Here is a 17,070-nt window from a genome sequence, read left to right as displayed (position 1 = left end):
GCGAACAAGTTACAGGAGGAGGGAAAAATGCCGCAACTAATTGTTCGGGTATCTAGCATCATTTGACCTCGCTCGTTCATCTGCTTTAGTTCTTTGCTGTTTTCGGAGGTCAATCCAACACAACTCTTGATTTGTATTCTTTTGAGTCGGCCACTGGCTTTCCAATGTCTAATTTGCCTTCCAAATGTCCAATTTTCCCCAACGGTGACTTTGATCGTCCAACCATCTGGAGCTAGAGTACATTGGGGGACGTTAACGATTAAAGGCAAACGTTATCTTAGTTTTCGAAAAGGTTTCTAATAATTTTTCATGATTAAAATAAGGAAACAATGTCAAATCTGTGATGTCATGTTCAACTGAATGCATCTGATCAGTCATACTTTTAAAGCTTTGCGTTCGTCCCGTATTTACATTATTTTCCGTTTTTTTTCCGCGCACGCCGCATGTTCCCAGTTATACGACACACATGCCTTGTTCACTCTAGTCTACATTGCAACAGCAAGTTGACTGACTGCAGGCAGTTGCATTATTTTTCCACCACGTCTTTTCGGAAAATAAGGACCAACCATTTCAATGTTAGCAACCAAAGAATCGTGCCCGCTTTATTAAACGTATACGGAAAGAACAATCCTTGAAATGTTCTCGCCTCCACTTCGTCGCGAATACTCGATGGAACAGGTATGACAAGTTGACGATCGACACCAGCTGACTAAACCAACAGTGACGTAATCGTTCGACAAGCGCTATCAAAACGACAGCTAGCCGTGTCGAACATGCCTAACTTAGCGCTGCGTTGTGGAGTCTGCAGCCCAACGTGCGGCTTCCAGTCGGGGGCTTCCATGGCAACATTTAAAAGCCGCACACATCAACTTACACTACTTACTCCCGAAGCCGTACACGTCCAACAACGTCTGAAAGACACATAGCATCGACCCTGCGTCGCTTACCGGAACCTGGTTTCGACGATCGGTACCCCTCCCCCTTCCCAATGATAACGAGGCCCAACGACCACATACCCTGCCGAGACAGAGCGAAGAAGCGTATTATAGCCGGGTTGTATTTCCCTGTTCACTTGGAAACTTAAACTTCACATCGTTGAGGTGAAAGAGGTCAAATCTGGGGAGAAATATGTTCGTTTGTGAATTTAGGTATTGGGTTTCCTCGTTCCTCAAGCCTATTTCGCGCAATACATATGGGTGGTGGAGGTTGTCACACGGTGGATTCGCCATAAATATTATTCCAGGGTCCAGTCTAGAACTAAGGGCCCATTTCCCAAGACGGGACGAGGCCGAAGCCTGCGATTTGCACTGGGCGGGACCCCTGAAGCAATGTAGGCCCATGTGTCGGTCAGGGGCACACGGCGCATTACAGAGGGTCTTGCGCCGGCGAGAGGCCCCGAGCCGGCCAATGGAACACACGCTGAACAGGGTCAGGGACGGAACCCCCAATGCCAGTGGATGTTTTGCGTTGATGGGGTCCTGTGGCAATGAAAGTGAATATGGGAGGTTACGATGAGAGTCTGCAATGTGACAATGAAATGCCCTGTGCCAGTCGGAGCCTCCAATACTAAACGGGAGCCGCTCTAACTCATTTTTAGCCAGGGAACCATTATTCCGAACAGAACCGAACAGGTCGTTATGCCGGACAGAATAGGACTGAACCGGATAGGGGATCATTTTGCGTTAATGAAGGCCCTGCGTTGATCCTGGGCCAAATACCCGAGTCAGGGACCTCCGATGTCAGGCAGGCGACCAGTGTATGATCGCTCGTTTTCAGGGCTTTTGTATCGACCAGGGGACCCGCCCCCGTGTCACCAGTATAGCAGCCGGCAGAAACCCGGTGCTTGAACGAAATGGCCCTTTAACCCCTGACCGGAAAACATGATGTGCATGGCTGCCGCATTGAGAAAACGGCTGGTGCCATGCACGTTGTAATGGTCCATTCAGCCCTTTCTATAAAACGATTACGGTCAGGGGCGCTGCCGGATTTTCTCGAGATTACAAAGAAAATGAGGAGCCCGTGGATTGAACGCTAGCGTAGATCAAAGATCAAAACAGGGTAAAAAGCTTGCGTTGGTATGTCCAGCCCTTATCCACCCGTGGAAGTTCGTGCTTCCGTTTTAACCCAGCAGCGAAAAATATATAAGATTATTAAAAATATGTGCTCGCCGTCTGGGTAAAAGAACACCGACGCCCGTCGCCTCAGTCTCCACTTCCTCGCGGCGTCGGCCCAGCGGCCAACATTCGGCAGCGGTCGACAGGCGGGCAAAAATAACCATGCATCGGAACGCGGTACTTCCGAGAGCTTATGGAACCAATTGTTATACGTTAGAAGGTATCGCAGGCAGTAGGTTTCACCCGCAACGACATTCAGAACAATGCTCGGGACGGATTAGCATGTACAGCACCATGAACGCATGACGCACTGACGCACTCTCTATTGATTGTGTTGCTGTAACTGCTAATTTTGCTCAAAATCAACATCGAAATTGCACGGGTAATTTTTTTTGGCCAGAAGATGAGGATATTTCGCCCGAGCCGCTGGTCACAGGCGGCTGCCATTCTGGCGATAAGGAGTCAGGCTCCCCCTGGTCGATGAGGAGGCTCTTAGAAGGATACGTTACACACCGGTCCTCTCCCTGATGCGCCAGGCCTTCTGGTCAGGACATCTGACACTGGATCGACACTAGGCTCTCAAGGAGGCAAAAGGATCTCTTACCGGCGCAGCGAGTCTAGTAATTGGCACCAGTATACCAGTTCAACTCATCGGCCCCTGAGTAAAACGGTGCGGAGGGTCCCTGGTTCGGCACTGGGGTCTCCACTGAGGCAGGACCTATACACTGTCTCATTGTGGATGTGAGGCCTTGCGCTGCCATTTCTCATATCTCTTTTTAATGATCAAGGGCCCTGACCAACACAAGAGACCCTTTGGCACTTGGGGTCCCGTACCTATCCCTGTTCAGCAAATGTGTCCTCGGCCTACCTGGGGCTCATAGCCAACGCGTGTTCCCCTGTTTGGCACTGTGCTCTCCTGATCAGCACAAAAGCCCTTAACTGTTTCAGGGGCCCCAACCAATGCAAGATGACTTCTGATTGACATTGGCAGGGACCGGCCCTACCCCTGCATGTGAAAGGGCCCCCTAGGCCCAAACGGGAACGGAAACAATTGTTCGGTATTATTGGCCTCGTTCAGATGACTGGCACATAGGCCCTCACTGTTTCATGGGTCCCCCGATCGGTGCACGGGCTCTTTAACTGATATTTTACATGCTGACCTTTTATAGAGTGTCTTTCGGCATGGGGTCTCCTCACATGACCTCCGGTCTGCCCTTCGGATCCTTCAGACGTGCCCTTGATCGTCGGCTCCAAGAGGTCTGCAGGGCCCATAGAGACCTTCGGTCATATAGATTGGTCATATATCAGACATGCGAGCCGTACTGCCCACCTCCTACATGCACATCCCAATCTTCTTCGCAAAAGCCACTGCGCCTGCGAGCAGGTTTCCTCATCTCAACTCCAAACCAACTGGGAGCTCCGCTATCGTAACACTTACCAGTACACTGGACCCCACACCCTTCACGTATAAGGACTGAACTACACAGGCGACGCCTTCTGTACAGCCAGCAACACTGTGTCGCTATATAACTGGCTGACCACAGAACCGCGTTGCAAAGGCAACGGAGAGGGGCGTTGCTGTCACTGCACACAACAGTGTCGATTGCTAACTTACAATTCCTGTACCCTGTTTAACCAGGCAATTTCAGGAAGAATGCTACGTTTCATGCCACAAAATGATTCCGCACTGGTACTCAAAGCTGCTGTCTGGTTAAGAAGACAGGGATAGCCACGCAGTATCCGCTTTCTAATACAGTTGTAAAGTTGCGGAGGGCGTCACGTTCCGCAACAGCTTTGTGGTTCGCTATGCCGAGCGGACCATGGTGCGTGTAAACGCAGACCGCCTGATCAAAGAGCGCTTGGCTCTGACAATTTTGATCTATTCTGAATTTTTGGGTACAATGTGCCTGATAGTTTGTGGCGGATACCCTGAGTCGCCATCCGAGCTGTGCCGTCCAGAGCACCGGATTTCTTCCCTTCTCTAACCTGAGAAGGCTGCAGAGTGTGTTACGTGCGGCACAATGCTGCGATTGGCCAGTTGCCGTGTGTGAGCATATCGAAAGTGTATCGATAAAGAATTGACCCCAAGACGCCCATTGGTGCGCTCCAACCATTGGCAGAACCGTGCTGTTGTCGATCGGCATGCTTACTGTGGCTGTATAAGTCGACCCACCTACAGCATATCCTCCGAGCTGCTGGCCAGTGACGGTGCATATTCTGACGGCATAGGAGGGTGAGCGCGAATTGCATCTAGTTTCTTGTGCGCAACGGCATTGGACAAATGCTGTTTTTAGACTGGTTTGGGGGGGGGGGGCTTCTACATCTGCACCAGGAATGGAGCCAAGGCTCTGGTAAGGAGGAGAAGGCGCTATGTCAACAAAGGGCTTTCCTGATGGTGATGATCCCTCTCCGTGAATTTCTGGCCTGTACGTAGATATTGAGACCCCGTGAATATAGAATGTGGGTCGAAATGGAGGAGGGGCAGACATTTGTATTGACATAACCAACCATGTTCATCTAGGAATTTTCCACCTTCTTTTTTAATTAATTAGTGAAGTGATAATATGTATATATATATATATATATATATATATATATATATATATATATATATTGGGTTATATAATAAAATAAATGTAAAATAGTCATTTTGGACATGCGCGCTCGGAAGTCCTGGAAAAAATGACACCCGATATTGCAGTCTCCGCACAGTGTCTGTCCTGCGTCTTATATTAGGGGTCGGCCAGTGGACGGACGCAGGTGATGACGTATCGGAAGGAAGAAGCTTTGAACAATTTTGGATATACGGGCGCAATATTTCACTTACACGACTTTAAGATTAGGTGGGATTACTCAAAATTTTGTTCAGGTTTTTTACTCAGATTACTTAATTTTTTATTCAGCAGTTGTTCAGGCGATTAATCGTAGGTCTGGTGTTTGAACTAAGGAACCGAAGATGGGGGGGGGGGGAGATGCTCCCTGTGCCTCCTACCTGCGCCACTTCTCTGCACTCTCTCCCTCCCCCTCCCTCCGCTCCCACCACCATCGCCACTGACGTCGCTAAATGTCATCGACCAAAACTACCGAAGATTTCCAAGCCCACGAAAACGGTGACGTTTTCGTGGGCTTGCTTTTGCCACCTCGTCAGCGATTATTTCCAGCGACCAGCTTGCCTCGCATCGATTTTCCGGTAGCGTCTCGCTTCCGGAGCTGACGCCACTTTCTACAGCCAAACCATATGTCAGCCAGCCATCCTGTACGTGACCTAGCGACTGGCAGCAACTGAACGGACTGGTTTTAGTCTCCCAGGAAAGGGGGTCATTGCCTGCTACTGCTCCGTGTTGGGATGGGACACGGAAGGTACGCCATCTGTGGTAGCGCTTGAATAAGCATCATGAACAGTTTTTGCAATCCGGTAGCGTTGTCGGCGAACTGGTTATTCTTTGCTGGGATCCTCTTGCTCGGTGCCAGCTTTCTGACTGGCGTCACATGCAAGTGTTTGCTGCATTCCTTGACGGCTTCCTCTACCGTAAGTACCTCCAAAGTGTCCTGAAACGTCTGAGGCTTCCTGCTAGGTAGCCTGTTCTGTTCCAGCCCATCCACCACCGTCATCAGGTGGTGGGAAATTAGTGTCTTCTGTTTCTCCTACCCGCTTCAGAGCGGACCACCCTAACGTGCCGCTTGATGCTGTCCACGAGCTCTTTACAGCGATGCGTGCTTCGTCTGTGCCAGAAAGCTGAGAAGTACTAGACCCTGTTATCACCGATGAACCGTGCGCCACGGTTCTCCGAGTCGACCTGCAGCGCAGTCAGTGTGGTCAATCTCGGAGAGGCGGGAGAGCAGAGTCAGCGGGGGACTCTCAAAGATGACACTCAGGCGGTAGGCAATCTCTCCGCCAGTCCGTCGCTGGCGCCGACCACGGTCCGGAACCGGGTCAGATGTGCTTCTCGTCAAACGAAGGGATCATCCGGCCGTGTAGGGGGTCTTGCCGTACACTTCTGTGCACGTTGCATAACCGGTACAGCCGTGACTTTAGGTGAAGTTTGGACGGACGGCTGCGCGACTGTGGACGAACGGCTTCGCGACTGCGAACAAACGGCTGCGCGTTTGCGGACAAGCGACTGCACGTCCACGGATGAACAGCTGCGCGACTGCGGACAAACAGCTGCGCGACTGCGGACAAAACGGCTACGCGACTGCGGATGAATGGCTGCACGACTGCGTACGGCTGGGGTGGGGCTGCCACATCTGGGCAGCTATTTTAAGGTCTTCATTTTCTGCTTGGATTGTCTCAATTAGCGCGTCTGTCTTCTGCGTGTTCTCTCCCAGCCAGCTGATGTGCTCTTTCACCTCAATCCGTAATGAACTACGCATCTCAGCAGCGCCGGCTCTCTACGCCTGTCATTAGTCCTTTATTTCGGCCTGATGTGTGACCAACAACGCTGACGCGATGGCCTTGCCCTCTCGCTGCACTTGGCAATGACACGCCAAAACTGCTGTGACGAAACGGCGTACATCGGCTGGTATCGGACAGACGTCGGAAGCATCGATAGAGTGTAGGATATGACGGGCGTCATGGTAGTAGTGCCGGGCACGTGACACTCGTACCAGGCAGGAGGCATACCAGCCAGTGGATGTGCAGTGCCAGCTGGTATGGCCACTGGCATGATGGCCAGTGGTGAACAGATGGCCGCTGGCTCGAAAATCAACTGATGAGACAAAACTAGCGGGTTGATGGTCCTGAGAAATAAACAGTGCGGTAAGGTGAAATTAACTAGACAAGCGGTGCGTAACCTGTCGGGTGAAAGCTTTTCAACGAGAAAGGTAGCCTAGCAACACATAATTAACAAAAATGCGAGCGGAGGAAAGAACTGTTTTGGACCAGCTCGGCGATGTTAACCGGAAAACGGAAAATGATGTAAGTGCGGAATCTATGAATCAAGTGCGGAATCTAGAATGTTGTGAATTCCTAGCAACCGGGGTCCGATGGGTGGTGAAAAACTCAAGTGCTTGATATAATCAACAGTGTGGTATTACCAAAATCTCCTTCACCCTAGAGCCTCAAGAGATCACTAAGTCAAAGAACACACGGGAAGCACACTGGGCAGTTGGCTGGCTCAGCCTGTTCACGACATTGCAACGTGGCGTACCAACCTTATGTAAACGCTTGTACTTTGTGCTATTAAATGTGAAATGTGGGGAGAAGTGCTGTTAAATGTTAGAACTTAATATGGGTCATGTACTTAAATATGTATAGGTAATGTACTTAAAACATGACCCATACGACAGAATCGCCCTGCTGTGCCCATCTAGCTGATCCGTCCCGGACCCGTTCAGCTTGCTATTTCGACAAACAAGCAATGTAAACGAAGATCAAGAAATTACGAGGCAGCGCGCTCCAAACTAAAAAAGCCTTTGCTCTTCTTTGCACACTTATTTGTTTCTTCTTTTCAATTAAATGGCCGAGGACACCGTAAACACAGAGAAAAAGAGGCGCCATAGCGATGCTGGATACAGATTACTGGAGTGCACGCGGATGTCGTGCTCCTCTCAAGAAATAGCGCATGCAAAGGGAGGAGGGGGAACAGGGGGTACGTGTAGCCCCCCCCCCCCCTTAGGTTCCGCGGGCCCCTCGTGTCCCTTGGGACCTACGATTAAGGGCCCAAAAGGCCAGCCAGAGGTCGTATTCAGAGCCCCGGCCAGCAGGGGCTTAATGCCCATGTGCACCATATCTACGTGTTCAAGACTAAAAGGGAAAACCTGGCACTCCAATGCCAGCCGGAGGGCGCTGTGCGCTGATCAAGGCCCCCCGAGTTGACAAGAGCCTACATGTCGACCAGACGCCAACAGTAACGCACAGTCGGCTCCGTGGCTTATGGGCCTGAAAGCCCATTTACCAAGTAGGGACAAAGCCGGAGCCAGCGATTTACGTTGGTCGGGGCCCCAGCGTCTGTCAGGGGCTTACAGTGACTAACTCGAGGCCTGTGTTGGCAAGGTGCCTCGAGTTGGGCAGAGGCAGCGTTCGAGGAGGCCCGAAGAGCCTGGAGGGCCTACCGGGTCCGACGATGAAGAGCCCGATTGGAGTGTCTATGGACGCGAAGGGCTGGTTGGAATCCTATTCAGGGGCCCCGGCCTGCGGAGGCGGGCCCTAAAATGACATTCAGAGGGCCCTCTGCGCCGGTCGGAGATCCCCTGAGTCGATACGGTCAGGAATCGATACGGTCAGGACATTCGATAGGGTCAGGATGCGGCCTAGGTCGGTCAGGCACCACCAGTACCGCGCAGTCGACTCCGTGCCGGTATGAGTCTGAGGGCATGTTTCCCAATCAGCCATAAAGCCGGGTTCAGGGATTTACACTGGTCGGGACCCCTGTACGTGCCAGGGGCCCACATCGCCTAACGGAGGGTCCTGGGCTCGTAAGTGACCCCGAGCTGAGCAAGGGCAGTGTTCGATGGGGCACCAGGAGGAGCCCGGGTGACCCAACGGAACAGACTATCAAAGGCCCGGTAGGAGAACATAAAGGTCCGAAGGAGTGGCTCCACTTCACATAAAGAATCGCGGCCGGTAGAGTCGTGACCTAAAATATTAGTCCGAGGTCCTCTTCCACCGTTTGAAGACACCCTGCGATAGTGCGGGCGTCCCGTACGGCCAATGACGACGAGAACCGAAAAGTTGGCTCCCTGTCGATCTCAACACTGGGAACCCATTTCTCGAGCAGGAGCAAAGCCGAGAGTCACTATCTGTGTTGGTCTGGGTCCCTGAAACAGTGGTTGGGGCCATTGTGTCGGTCAGGGGCCCACAGTGCATAGCAATGGGCTAGGTGTCGGCTACGGAGTGTGCTTGAGGAGGTTCAAAGAGGGACCAGAGGGCCCTCGGAACCAAAGATCAACGGCCCGATTGGGCTCGAGCCCGGCTCTCCGCCCGTAGTGCCGTGGTCTGAAATGTCAGCCAGAGGACTTTTATACGGGCACCCTTATTAGATTTCTCTATCTGTATTATAAAGGGCCTCGATACAGAGTCAAACAGTCGGCTCCACATCCGTCTGAGCCCTTAGGATCCACTTTCGGAGCAGGAACGAGGCCCGGGCCCGCCATTTGCAATGTTCGGAGCCCCCGACACAATGGGGCGCTCCCGTGTCGGTCAGGGGCCGCAGTACCTAACAGGGATCCTGTGGCGGCAAGTGACCCCGAGTCGGCCAGAGGTGTTTGAGGGGGCGTGAAGAGGGGCCGAAAGTCTCTTTAGATTAAAGGACCCGAGCGGCCCCATTAGGGACACGTTAAGGACCTCCGCCCATAGGGCCATGACCTCAAATGTCAGAAGGCCCCTTACACCGATTAGGGACCCTAAGACTGACAAGACTGACTAAGACACCGACTAAGTTCCTCTGTTTCGGCCAGAGATCACGAGCACCGAACAGTCGACTCCGTGTTAGTCTGAGCTCCAGCGGCCCATTTTCTCATAGGTATGGGTCCACCACCAGATTCCAGCTCTGCTTCGCGGTGCTGCAAAAGCCAATCCGTTCTTATCATCAATCTAAAACTTGCACAGATGAAACATAGTCCCAGACTGCCTTCTAAATGTACGACTTGGATACGTAAAGCGTCCAAAGGTATTTCTTAAGAATGCATCATCATTTTCATCCACCTGTTGACCGGTTGACTTAATTTAAACCGCGAGGCAGAAGCCGCGCGGCCTATGGAGACTGCAACGCCTTGCTCCGAGGTTTTTGTAGCTAAGATTTGCGAGTGCGCAAGCTCAAAACTACGTTGCACAATTTGCATCAGTAATTAATTCTGAGTAAATGTTGGACATTTCAGACACCATGGCTTAGCCATGTTAATACGAGCTGTTGACCCATTTCGATCTACATTAGTGGGGGCCCCTAATATTTCTGTGCAGTCCAGACAAAGATTCCGACAAAGGTTCTGAGTTTTATCGGCTTAGAGAGAGTCCACTGTTGCACCTTAATGTTAGGAGCGCCGGTGATTTATTTCATGCTGTCGTTTAACGCTTAATTTCTTCAGTTTGTTGGCTATTAAAATTAGGCAGAACTGATGTCGCAGTAGCTTCTGGCCTCTATTACGGTTATACAAGGTTAGAATAACAAATATCAAAGCAAGACATGCCCTCATTAACAAATGGCCGTGTTCGGCGATTTAATTATCTTTTTGGGGGTATGGCTGGGGCGCCGTTTACTATAAGGTGGCCTTTTGTCAACACTGTGCCCCTCCCGCCAACACTCTGGCTGCGCGCCAGCTCTAAGTGCACTAAATTTAACGGTAAGCCCTAGTTCCAATTACCCGGTTTACATGGGCAGCCGAGGATAATTCGAATTAAGATCGGAACGGATCATGCGACGTTAACCCTCTCGGCGAGGGGCGTTTACATGGGCGAAACCGGCTTTACATCGGATTAACGGTCGATAGTTCGATCCCGCTTAGTTCGAATCAAGGAACGGATTATGGGCGAAAACTGCGCTTTTGAGGCGAACTGAACAAAACAAGAAGAAAAAAGCAGGTACTCTGCGTATGGATGGCGAATGTCACGAGCCATGGTGGGCGCGAGACAGCTTTGAGGGCGAGGAGGAAGATGGACTCCGTTGGAAAAATGATATGTGCGGGACTCATAGGCTTTATAGCTACAGCAAAAGCCATAACACTTGAAACACAAGAGTTGCGCAGTCAGCACTGCCAAATCTGTCACATAAGCAGTGTTATATGCAAATTTTTACTAGCAGGAAACTTTGGCTAGCAGGAAATCAGTATTTTCTTGTATTGGCCAATGACACTCACAAACTTACCACACTCATATCAGTATGCCACCCAGCATCATGTCATCTACTTTGCGCAGCCCAAGAAACACATTACCTACTCTCACACTAATGCATTTATGAGCAGCCTGCAACAGTGAGCTAAGCTACAGAAATGACTCATGAATGCTACATAGTCAGTGGCAAAAATTGTGTAACTATGTTGTCTTTTCCCATCCAATGCATCATCAGTACCTGAGGGCAGCATTGCCATTTAGACTTGGCATGGACTGGCAAGTCAGAATGCAGCTATTTGCTTTCTTGACATAATAGGGTTGAAATACTGCTTTGATATCCTTGCAGTCAACAGCATTGGCTGATATTGACTGATGGCTAGGTGGCACAAACAGCTGTGTTCGCACAGTCCAAAGATCATAACATGTGAACCAGCCCCAGAGCTGTCATGACAAAAGCAATCTGGGCTCAAAATTCATAACAAATGATTAATTATAACAACAGCTCAATTATCCAGCTCATGGTTTGCAAAGATACATGTCACAGAAAAGCACCAAGGTAACATATTTACTCACCAGTACAAAAACAGGTAATGATGTGCACCACAGATGTTCTCTGCACATCATGTGGCATTATGTTAGGTTTACTTAGTTTATGCACTGTTTTCTTCCACATGAAATGCACAAACCTGGATTTGACAGAGTACTGATGACAGCTATTTTCATCCAGTGCTCACATTTGCTTTCTTGACATTTTGGAACCATCACTGGGCAATTTTGGTCCCATCATTAAAAATAGTTCACATTCTGCACTAACTGCAATGATTTATTGCCTATATTTGTTGATCCTTTGCATCATGCAGGAATTATTGAGTTACCTATCTCACACACATTAAACCGACAAGCAACAAACAGCCTAATCACATCAAAAACAAATATTCCAGCCCCCGCTCCCTTGCCATTTGGTCTACCAGTGTGATGTAACTTCATATTTCCTTGACGAGCCAGTCACCAATATCCAGCACATCCCTCCTGCCAATAGGTGGTCAACCAAATGTTCAAGTCACAGGAGAAATGTCTACAAAATCAATCCTGGGGCATTTATGTATTCACTTAATGAAAGAAACTATTGGTACTCCCTGCAAGAATTGTTGAACAGTTGAAGTACCTACCTCATGGCCCGCAAAGACACCCATCACAAAAAAGCACCATGGTGACATATTTAATCACCAGTACAAAAACAGGTGATGATATGCAACACAGACGTGTTCTCCATGCAGCATGTGCCATCGTGTTAGGTGTTAGTTTATGCACTGTTTTCCTGCACATGGAACACACAAACTTGGATTTAGCAGAGTAATGATGACAACTATTTTCATCCAGTGTTCACATTTGCTTTCTTGCTGTTCTGACCCCGTCATTGGGCAATTTCGGTCCTACCATCAAAAAAGTTCACATTCCGAGCTGACTGCAATGATCTATATTTGTTCATCCGTCATATCATGCAGCAATTTTTAAGCTACCTTTCTCTCACAAATTTAACTGACAAGCAACCAGCATCCTAATTTAAGGAACATCTGCAAAAACACTCCTGGGGCCTTGAGGTATTAACTTAATGAAAGAAACTTTGAGGCATTCTCTGCAAGAATTTTGAGCAATCCAAAAATTAAAGTGAGAACAAGTCAAAGCTATATAAAATGACCATATTACCTCCATCTGGCTTTTGGAAGCATGGAGCCTGCCCCAGATGTAAATTAATCTAACCTTTAGGCGGAAAGATAACACCAAACACCGCCGACGCCTGCTGTCTGCATAGATCACGCGCCTAGCAAGGCTAAATTACGTGAGCATTTCTGTGCTGCTAGCCACTCAAGGCCCTCAATAATAAGAGTAGTTTTAGCAGCATGGTGTCAACTTCACCTTCTTTCTCTTTTCCTTTACCATCTTGGACTTGAACCGTCTCGAGCAATAGCTAAAAACCCGTGGAAGAGCGGCAACACCAAACAAAGCTGAAATGGCCATGAACAGAACTGCGTGCGCCAGGCATTTTTCTTTTTTTTTTTTGTTTAGACAGCTGACGGCCGATAATTCGGACGAAATCCCTTCCTGAACGGATGATCCTCTCACGGGAAGGGATTTCCTCCGGCGCACGATTCGAATCAGCGGAACGGCGCGTGAGTGTATACATGGGCCGGATAGTTCGGATCGAGGACGGGTCCCGGCTCAATTCGAATCACAGCTGCCCATGTAAACAGGGTAAATGTCGGTTACCAACACGGTATTACTGTCAACCCTCCCCCCACTCCACCTCAGGGTCTCCATCTGATCACGCAAATTATGCTTGCCTTCCAATGATCTAAAACAGGACTCCGTGGTCTTTCGTCTTTGTCGGTAGCACCTCGGCTCCTTCGCCCACCTTATTGACCGTCCCACGAGCGTCTGAACGCTTACATCCCCCCTAAAAATCTAACAAAATGTCTGCGCAGTGTTATGTGTGAAGCTGCCCCGTTACTCCCGGTGCAGCCAGCTGGGCTGACGACCCCGGGACACCCCCCCCCCCCCCCCCCTGACAGCACTCCGATTCGTGAAGGGTCATAGCACTGCACATAGGTCCAAAGTGCAGTACTTGAGTCCTTGTCGACAGTGGACGCCGCGCGCATTATCGTCGGAAACTCACGGCTGGGAGAGGAGAGATTAGGCCAACTTTGTGTCAACATGCTTAGCCCAGTTCGTAAGAAGTGCTGCATAAGGTATGTAGCGCTTTCCACAATCAAGCTAATTTATGCCATAGTTTCGCGGACGGATTGAAACAGGTGGCTTGCGTCAAGTCAAGTGACCAGCGTATTAAGATGTTGCTAAATGCCTGCTGGACAAACATGTCGACGTAGTAGACATGCTCTAGCAGAGTTTTAGGTAGACTGGAGTTCCCCACGATATACCGCCGCTTTTCACGCTAGCATTCACCACGATATACTGCCGCTCTTCACAACGTGTGTCTAGTTTGGTGCCGCCGCGTTCCAGAGGCATCTTTAATTGAAATGGATCAAAAATATTATAAACGGGCGTCGAAAGACATAGTTTTATTGTCAGGCCTATCAAAAGCCGATGAGCTTTACTCTAAAAGCGTTTTTGTTTGATCAGCATGCATCAATTCGTAATTTTACAGTTATGTATTCGGTGCGACAGGACCAAACCGTAAAATGCCTCAAACGTGAAATGACGAATAGGTATATGACGCTGAAATAAAGTGTCATGGGAGTGAAAGGTTCCCGCTCCTTTGATAGCTCTGGTAACAAACGATAGTCCTGCCTCGTCCTATCCGATTTTACGAGCAATGTAACTTTGGTACCAGAATTGGTCCCTATCTGATAATGTTTGCGTGAAAACCGAAAAGGGCTACTGAGAACTTAGAATGCTTAAATGTAACGCATGTGCTAGCGCGTTGATTGACTTTTTGATCCATGGAGTGCATTGTCTCACCGGCACCTATGGTACAGCTGAAGCTGTTCTTGACATTACCTTCCGCCGACCAAGCCCAGCAGAAGTCTCTGCTGCGAGACAACTTATGATGCCACTGGCGCATGTGTTGTCGAAACCAACGTCTGCTTCCGATATCATTCTTACAAAGTGTTGGTCCTCGTGCTGAAACACTAGTGGCTTTCCCTCACTACTGGCCTCCACCCAACCACCGCGTGGTCCCCCCCATGTCATACAATTACCCATCTACCGGAGGCTCCCGTCGTCACTCGTGCAACACGAGGCGAACGGCTAAAGAGTCATGTCAAGGAACTTTTATGCGTCTGTGTCTTCAGGTTCAGCGCAGACGCAGGGAGAACTTCAACTGACCAGTAATTTGCATGTTTCAGGCGCTTTCCAACTAAACAAAGCAATGGTCATTGTTCGGCATAACGTTATTATGTGTTTGATATTAGGCACATTCGATAGGAATTATAAACCAACCCAAATTTTGACTTGATAACCTCATTTGGCCTCGCTGTAGGTGAATATAATTATTTACACTTAAACCTTCCTTCAGTATAGTTATGCATCTACCAAAGCTTGACCATAACGTCTATATGCACCAAGGCTACGTGGTCAAGGTTTAAAGAGACTACCTTGGAGAATACACTGAAAATAGTGTAGCTAGATTTTTGGTAGTAAAAGTAGCAAAGCGGAGAAGAAATTCTGCCCCTTTCCCTTCCAAAAAAGCATGCATTCCGACCAGAACTTACAAGGCGAGCGTAAAAGGCAAGCCACACCAGACACATCACGCTCGCGTTCTTTTGTTCGCTGCCAAGCAATGCATTGATTGGTGGCGAACAAAAGAGAGCGCAATGTTCAATCCATCGATGGCGTTGAGCAGAACAGATTCTGAGCCTGATCTCAACTGTGAGGTGGCCCGGGACTTATCAGCCATCATCCTCCAGCTAGCTCTTCAGATGGCCTAGATAGGTTTAGGAGGCTACATTGATCCCGCGACAGTAGCTGTACATAAACCTCATCGACCGCACGGCTGACAGCGCGAATCGCACAGCTGACGGGGCAGACCGCATACTTTCGTATGGGCGTTGCAAGGTGTCACTGCTCCATATCCATGACGAGAGCCTTTGCCAACGTATTCGGCGAAGTGATATATGCTATGCACAATGCCATTGATATGCTCGCACAGTTGTGATAATTTGAAAAACAAATTGGGGGTGTGTGAAAATAAATAGGGGGGGGGGGGGGAGCAAGGAAACGTCTGTACCCAGGTAAGAGAACCAGCGTGGTGGAATACTTCAAATCAGTTGTGCTGACTCAGCTATCACCCATATGTAATGGCGAAATAAACTTGACGCTCTGTGTAAAACCATGTGACCTCACATGCGCATGAAACGAAGCATTGAAAAAAAAAACGTTGTGAGAAGGCAGAACGGAGCATTTCGTCTCAGCAAGACCGCATTATCTACACACGAAGCAAGCTTTAACAAAGGTGCAACGGTCTTCTTGCGCTTGCTTTTCGGCCGTTCTATGATGTGGCAATAGGCAAGTGACGAAAGGATGCGTTCCGACAGCAGAACTCCATATCGTGCTCGACTAAATTCGCAACTGTAATGAGTGTATACCAGAAAGCCTACTAACCAAGCATAGGAGAGGGGTTCCATCAAATCAGTGGTTGCTTCGCATGCAGGTAATCAAATAACCGTTTAACATCAGCCGTTGTAAATGTCGGGAAATGCGGAGCCGACAAAGTACCAGCCTGTATAGGACGCTGTGAGCACAAGTTTTAAAGCAAGGTGGGAGCATTGCGATGCTAGACTGCAACGGCATAGCAACAATGAATGTGGCGGACAACCTGAGGTGTGCTTGAGGCCTGATGCCAATCAATCGATACGAAACCTGTTCGCTTTTTTCGTCTGCCAGCTCCATGGTAACCAATGGAACCTTCGACAAATAAAAAGTTCTGTAGTGCATTGACAGGGCAGAAGTGCAGGGCTCTGCGAGGCACAGCGGTCGCAGGGGCAGTGCATGGACTTGAGGTGGTTTGACGTGCTCGGTCCAGCTTGCGCCATCACCAGCTCTGCAATTGGGACGCAGAGTCGAGGCTAATAACGGGGCGATGCCTGTATGGCCAGGTGATGCCAATTTTCAGTAGTGCTTAAGGGAAGGTACGCACTTAATCTTCTAGTGTGGTAAAATCTTTGCTTTTGTACAGTTTAATTATTTCGCAGAAACACAAGGAGCCGTTTTTGAGTTTTCGCTCAGGCATTCTCTCATTCATGCTTTATCCCCGAACGTAGCAAAGAAGTCGTTCAAAGTCAGGCGTTCAAAATGTGCATTTTCCTAGCAAGGATCAGACGTTACTCGGAAAACGCATGAATGAACTAATTTTTACCACCACGCAGTGACGGGTGAGGTTGTCTATGTGCATGAGGTTGATATACGCAAGGGATTGACGTGCTCGGTCCAGCTTGCGCCATCACCAGCTCTGCAATTGGGACGCAGAGTCGAGGCTAATAACGGGGCGATGCCTGTATGGCCAGGTGATGCCAATTTTCAGTAGTGCTTAAGGGAAGGTACGCACTTAATCTTCTAGTGTGGTAAAATCTTTGCTTTTGTACAGTTTAATTATTTCGCAGAAACACAAGGAGCCGTTTTTGAGTTTTCGCTCAGGCATTCTCTCATCAGACGTTATGACGTATATACGCAAGG

The sequence above is a fragment of the Pollicipes pollicipes genome, unplaced genomic scaffold, assembly GCF_011947565.3.
Source record: "Pollicipes pollicipes isolate AB1234 unplaced genomic scaffold, Ppol_2.1 Scaffold_2555;HRSCAF=2994_pilon_pilon_pilon, whole genome shotgun sequence".
NCBI classification, from domain to species: domain Eukaryota; kingdom Metazoa; phylum Arthropoda; class Thecostraca; order Pollicipedomorpha; family Pollicipedidae; genus Pollicipes; species Pollicipes pollicipes.
Note: the sequence above shows the minus strand (reverse complement) of the source record.